The sequence below is a fragment of the Penaeus monodon genome, chromosome 16 (assembly GCF_015228065.2).
Source record: "Penaeus monodon isolate SGIC_2016 chromosome 16, NSTDA_Pmon_1, whole genome shotgun sequence".
In the NCBI taxonomy this organism is placed as follows: domain Eukaryota; kingdom Metazoa; phylum Arthropoda; class Malacostraca; order Decapoda; family Penaeidae; genus Penaeus; species Penaeus monodon.
Genome location: NC_051401.1, coordinates 7744696 through 7752195, shown reverse-complemented (window position 1 = coordinate 7752195; position 7500 = coordinate 7744696).

Here is a 7500-nt window from a genome sequence, read left to right as displayed (position 1 = left end):
TAGTGGCTGTGGGATTGTTTTTGTTGTGTCAAGTTACATGATTTTGATCATTAATTTTTTTTTTTTTTTTTTTCCTTTTTTTTTCGGATACTGCAAAGAACCAGGTTGTAAAGGATACAGATGATGTAAGTTTCCAGCGACTTAATTGTCTATAAGGGTTATTGAGATGATGTGGAGAATACATGTAAATTTACTCATAGGCTAGATAGGGTTAAAGAATATATTGGGTTCTTTTTTTCTTATGTGAAAGGCAATATAATATGTATACATTCTTTTTTTTCTGGAAATGAAAGTGGATCTGTTCATGCCAATATGTGTACTTATATATTGTTGATATAGCTTGGCTGTTTTACTCTCACAAATGTACTTAAGAGAGTCATGTTGCTGAAGAAACTGAAGAATGGAAAGGGAGGTTGACTAAATTTAGAAATGGGCTTTATAAAAGTTACTATAATGTATATTATATTTGAATACATTGCATTAGAAGGCTGTTGGTTATTTTTTTTGAATCTCTAAACCTAAATAAACAATGTCATAAATAAAATTTTTAAAAACTTTGGGGGATGGAAAAAAAGGTTTCATTTTTTTCAACATGATCAAATTTTTGGAAGGTTAAATTTTAACTGCAAGACTGTAGCAAAGTTATTAGAGTCAGACAAATTTTTTTTTACTTGCAAAAGAAAGTGAGATGAAGGTTTAACAATCTTTTTTTTTTTTTTTTGTAGGCTTGATAATGGCATATTTTGATTATGTTATGGGTTTTAGTGCTACTTGCATTTAGAACATATATGTATATGCACCTGCATTTTTTCTAAGCTGTTCATATCACAAACGTTGCATCTGATATTAATGTGTGGTTGTGACGTTGCTTGTGATAATATATTGTGCCATAGTAGTCCCAATAATTAGGATGAATAACATTCTCTATATTTTTGGCATATAGGTCATTGAGTTGGCTTGATCTGTTTTAAAATAAGCTTTATAGGAAAATGAAGTAAATTCAGTTTAAAAGATTCACCCAAAATAAGTCTTAAGGATAAAGCTTTGGGGGAAAGTTAGCCTTTTTTTACCATCTTTCAGTAATCTTGGGAAAAGCATTAGTTAGAAAAAAACAAAAAGGCCTTTATTTTGGGATTTAAAAAAAAAACAGAATGGTGCAGTTCTCAAAAATTAATCTTTTTCGTTTGATATAAACTGTGACTTATCATAATGTTCAGTATTTGTACTGTCTGCTGTTGTTTTCTGTTGTGAATTTTGTTTATACATAGATGTCTCCACAGTTGCTCAGTCATCAAGAAAGCAATAGTAGGCCAATCTTATTTATCCTAATTTCCCGTTTCCTTGATTATTTTTGGATATTTTTCTCTTCTTAAAATAATATTAACCCATTGGATCCAAGTGCTTCACAGCAATCAAATGGCCCAGAATATGTGCATTAGGTGTATGGCAACTCTGATGAGTGCACGGCTGGCATGTCGGACACACACACAAACACTTGTGTGCAGTGACAACACTCTTTGCCTCCCTTCTGCAATGTTATTTACTCGTTTATGCATAAGTGTTTATAGTTTTTTATTTATTTATTTATTTTTTTTTTATTATTATTTTTTTGCGATTTTCCATTGTCCATATTTGTCATTTGATTTGCTTTATCCAGTGGTAATAGATTGTTTTCCATGCACAGACTCCATATCACCTCTCTAGGTAATTCAGTGGAAGAATTATAACAATAAGAAAATATTTGTTATTTATGTCATTTTATTTATTTTTTTTTATCGTTTTTTAAATATAAAGGTACCCCTTTGGGCCAGTGGTCTTCCAGTCATGGCTTTCCCATCACCCTGGCCTTCAGCCAGATTTTCCCACGACCGCATGTTCATGTCACCTGCCCCTCAAACTAAATTTTTTTCATGATGTGATGGTCACGTCGTCTGGATCATTGGGGTTAATAGTGATATTCTTACAGTATTTTTGTTATTAACAATACTGATAGCACAGAAAGGTAGAAAATAATCATTCTGAAAATCAAGGTAAATGGTAAACAGGTGGGATTGATAGGACTAGTAATTGACTCCTTGGTGACTGAGCACTTATGAAGCCATTAGCATTCAAATGCAATTAATAGGGGAGATGGCAGGTGTTTTTCCCATCATGGCAATGAGGGAATACAGAGCCTCTCTAACAATACACTTGACAGAGGAAGGCTGGGTTATCTGATGAGAGACAGGAACTACTTGATTTTGGTAGGAATAGTTAGAATAGAGGCTCTGTATGAATTTTTTTTATATTATTACTATTAGGGAAAGTCAAAATCACATCAATCACTCTTTGGGTAAAAGTTTACATTTCTCTAGACACCTAGTATTTTTTTATTGCAGTTTTGTGATATGTATCAGGTTAATCAGCTTCCTATAACTAAGATCTTTTTTTATTATTTTGTCATATATATATATATATATATATATATATATATATATTATATATATATATATATATATGTATATATGTATATAATTGTATAATATATTTTTATATCATATTATATATATAAATTTATATTTATATTTATATTATATATAATTATTATATATATAATAATATATATATATATTAAAGATTGTAGTTGTGAATGAAGTACTGTTGCTGATCATTACAGAATGGTTTCATTTTGAATTAGTTGTAGGTATATTGTTTACAGATTTTTACTTGCATTTGTAACAGTCCTTCATGAATGTGAATTTTATTGATGATAGATGTGAATGTGATTGATGTCAGGGTGGAAAAACAACAACAAAAAACATTAAACTATTGACTTTTTATGGCTGGCAGTTCATCTGTCATGTCTCACCTGATAAGATTTGATTTGATATATACAGCACCACGTGTCTGCTGAGGGAGTTGCCGATCTGCTAAATATGCCCCATACTCATTCTTTCTTATCGCTGCCACATACTCCATATACTGTCATTAGAAAATTTTATCATCACCTTCACATTCCTGTCTAACTTCTATTCATTCTCAAGGTTTCTTCATTCAGTCTCTCTCTCTTTCTCTCTCTCTCTCTCTCTCTCTCTCTCTCTCTCTCTCTCTCTCTCTCTCTCTCTCTCTCTCTCTCTCTCTCTCTCTCTCTCTCTCTCTCTCTCTCTCTCTCTCTCTCTCTCTCTCTCTCTCTCTCTCTCACTTCCTCTTCTTCTTCCTCTTCCTCTTCCATTTTGTTTCTCTTTCTTTGATTCTCCTTTCTATTTAAGTTGTAGTGCTCTTAGGTGTGTAGATATGGTTGCCAGATGTGCTGTTTTGCCTGAATGCCTTGATAGACACAGTTGATTTTTATGTGTACTTCAGAACTGCAAGGAGGTGTCTCAAAATGACCCAATTACATTTCATACAGAAGATGCAGAGAAGTCTTTTGAATAGTGAATGAATATGACCATTGTGATGCTTTACTTCTCATTAGCACTTAAGGCATCTTTGTATTTTTTAACAAGGTTCTTGTTATAAGGGCAAAGTATAGGTTGTTTTATGGTTTGGAAAGGCAATTAAGTCACTAGAGAAGATAGTAGACTCTGATAAAGGACATGCCACAAGGTTAAATTATGTGGTAGATATCACATTCTTTAGGGTATCAGTGTGAAGAAGTCTGTAGATTTAGAATTTTTATTTTTATTTCTTGTTTTTGTTGCAGTAGATAAACTCCTTTAGTTAATCTGGTTGGGAAATTACCAGCACCTTTTAATGAGAACCTTGTTTAATGTGTTGTGGAATTGCATGATTTGGTGGTGGTGTACACTGTTAAGGATTGATGATAGAGCATTGCAGATGAATTTGCATTTTTTTTCTTATCTATATAAAAAAAAAGTTTATAATGAATTAGACGCCAAAAACAGGGATGGAAAATTTTGTGGCATTTGGCTCCCAGGTATTCAGTGATAGTAAAGTCTGAAGAGATGGTTCTATACCCCCCAACCCACCCACACACACACCAAAATAAAATATATTAGGAAAAAGTAATGTGCTAGAACACTTGTATTTTTTTACTAATTTTGTGAACCCTGTAAATAGGAGGAACTTTCATATGGTCATGCTTCTTTCCCTAGACAGTCTGATAATACTGAATGAGCCTTTTGACTTTTGGTCACATATACATGTTACTGTATTAGTCAATTAAGGTATAGAGTCCATTAGAAATAGGCAAGGTTCATACTGTGTTTATGCATTACAAATATATATGATGAAATTACTGAGTTGTTAGGCATACCAAAAAGAAATATATGAAAGAGGATAAATGGAAATATAAACTATTTACCGTAGTAAAATCAATAGATATTCAAGAAAATACACTATCAATGATCGGATGATTGGACAAAGAATGATCAATTTTTACAAAGGAAATAATGAATCTGTACTGTAAATGGATATCATGAATAATTTATGAGAGAATAGTGAAGTTTACCTATGAATATGAATATAGGAAATGACTTGGGAAAGAAAAAGGAAAATTGTAATTTATTGAATGAGTTCACCCAGTCATCAGTATTAATATACAGTATGTATGTCTTTGGAATAATATTAGAGTAATTTGTTAAAAGATGATTTTGTGATTTATTTTTTATTTATTTATTAATTTTTTTGTCATTAGTATCATTTATTGATAACTTCATTTATTTATTATGGTATAGTGATTCATGTAGTTAGTGTTCAGCATCATATATTCTAAAACTAGTATCTGGATGAGAGGTAGAAGTTGTATTATGTCTTTTTATAGTTATTTAGGAAATTTTTGTATTTATAGTCTTTTTTCACATAATGGATAAGTGTTTTTGTATACTTCTTTACATACTTGCATTTTTTATGCACATTAGCTGGTCTTTCATGGGGCTATTTAGTTAGGTACAGTTTAGATAATAATTATATTTTCAGTTTATTTTAATTTACTTGATTATGACCTATTTACTTTTATGAAGCATTTTATAAAAATGTAATTGCACATTTCACAATATATTGGGTCATAACCTTAGAGCATTACACTAGTAAAAGAAAAGAAGCCTCTGCAGGTTGGCAAAATTGTTGTCTTGTTTCTCTAAAGAGGTCCTTCATAGTACAGAAGACAAGGAGGTTGACAAGAAAATTCCGTACTCATACATTTAGTAAATGACATTCAGTCTGGGACATCCTCTCACAGGTGGCTGTGATGTCATACATGAGCCAGACAGCCCGGCTCCTGGCCAGCTGAGCAAGTGTAGTTCTGCCAAACCTTTTTTCTCATTGCTGATTCTTGTCACTTAGATGCAGACATGTTGTAGAGGGTTTGTTTTGTTGCCAGTTAATTTATTTATTGTCCAGTGTGAATTATTATATAAACTATAGAAATTTGAGTACACTCCCTACAATGCAATACACCTGCTAATGTTACAAATAACAGTCTGCTCTGTGTCCATCAGACACCTTCCACATCATTCTGTTCAGCTTTAGATTATCAGTATGTTACTAAATAATAAAATTTTCTCTCTAAAAATCCAAACATAAAATCTCCCTTATTTTAATGGCAACTGGCAGTTTAGTCAAGGAAAACTTTGTTTACCCAATTATCTAATGGCAAAACACCTAGACAGACAGAATATAGCAGCTAAATTATTAGGTAAAAAGGCTTACCAGACCATTTCCATGTGTGCTGGAAAACTCCACTTTTTTGTACACCCAAGGATACAAAATATGCAACATGATGTTAGGACTATCTTGCAACTGCTCCCAAAATCAAGAGACTTTGCAACAATTTCTTGACAGTCTCTGGTCTTTATACACACCAAAATACTTTAACTGTCAGAGGTCATGTGACTGTCATTAGATTCACTTGACAGTAACACAACTGTTGAACAATAGTCCAGAGATAGACCGTCACTTGACATTCCAGCAACAAAGTTGTATGAATGTCTAGACAGTCTAAAGACAGGGTTGACATGTTTCTAAATGTATCTAAATGTGTATATATTTTTTTTGTTACTATATCTCAATTGTCTGGTGCCAAATGAAATATTTAATGTAGGAGTGCCTCAGTGCTAGGTATTTTGGTGTGTACAAGACTTAACCTGTATGGTCCTGGTCCTGGATGTTATTTTCTAATTGCTCTAATGGTTAAACACTAAATTGTGTAAGTATGCTATAAAATGTTCTTTAAGAAACATGATTACCAGTAGATTAACTAATAATAATAAATAACTAGTTAAGTGTACTTCAGAATCTTTTCAGTATACATTCAGTCAATAGCTAATTATTCCTTTGGTGATTGGTCTCACATCAGTTAGTACATATTACATACAGAGAAGTTAAGAAAGGGTTTTTAGTGTTGTGGAAAGATAACAAGTACCCATTTTAAGTCTCCCTAGCCAGTGTAGCTTACAGATGGATTGATTGAGAATACTTAAAAGTTACTAGTATTGTAATAGTACTAACAGGTACTAAACATAAACATAAACAAAAGTTCATGATTATAGGAATGATCTTTGTAAATGTATATGTGATTGGGTAATTGTCATAATTCCTTCATTCTTAGAAGGAAAAAAAAAATGAAATGAAAGCAGGAGTCTTTACTAGGTTGCCTTGGCATGTACAGTATCCTTTTTATAGGGTGATGAATTGTAAGGCATAATAATGATTTTTGGCTGGTTCCAAAAGAACTTTAACCCATATTTCACCACTAAATCATTCCTGGTGGATTAATTTCAACTAAAACCTGTCATCTGATTGAGATAACACATTCGATCATCTGATCATTTGCAAGCTTGATACTGTATAGCATGATTGTGAAGCCTGATAACAAGGGTGTGCATTAGATTTAAACACTTATTGTGGAAGGTTACAGTAAGTAAGATCAGCTTGATGAGGTTGCATGCCACATCTCATGGATTTGTTGTAATGATACCAGGAAGGGTGCATTTTGTTTATTCACTGTTGTCATTATGTGGATTGCTGTTCTTGGTTACATATGGTAGATTAGATAACCTCTCCCTCTTTATTCTCTACTTCTCCTTCATCCACCTCATCTGTATCCATATCCTCATCCACCCAAGCTTCTTATATGCCTCTTTCCTCTTTCCTCCTTCCATTCTCCTACTTCCCTGTATCTATCTCTGTTCTTTCTCTCCCTCCTCCACTGCTCCTCCTCCTCCTCCTCCTCCTCCTCCTCCTCCTCCTCCTCCTCCTCCTCCTCCTCCTCCTCCTCCTCCTCCTCCTCCTCCTCCTCCTCCTCCTCCTCCTCCTCCTCCTCTTCCTCTCCTCCTCCTTCCTCTTCCTCTTCCTCTTCCTCTTCCTCTTCCTCTTCCTCCCTCCTCCTCTTCCTCCCTCCTCCCTCATCCACTTTTTTTTCTTCTTCCTCCTTCCCTTATCTTCCATCCTTTTTCAGCTCCTCCTCCTCCTCCATATTTTCCTGATCATTCTCTTCTTTCCAGCAAATTTCAATATTTGTTAGGAATGTATGTGCAGTTTTGTTTCTAAAGCATTAATTTT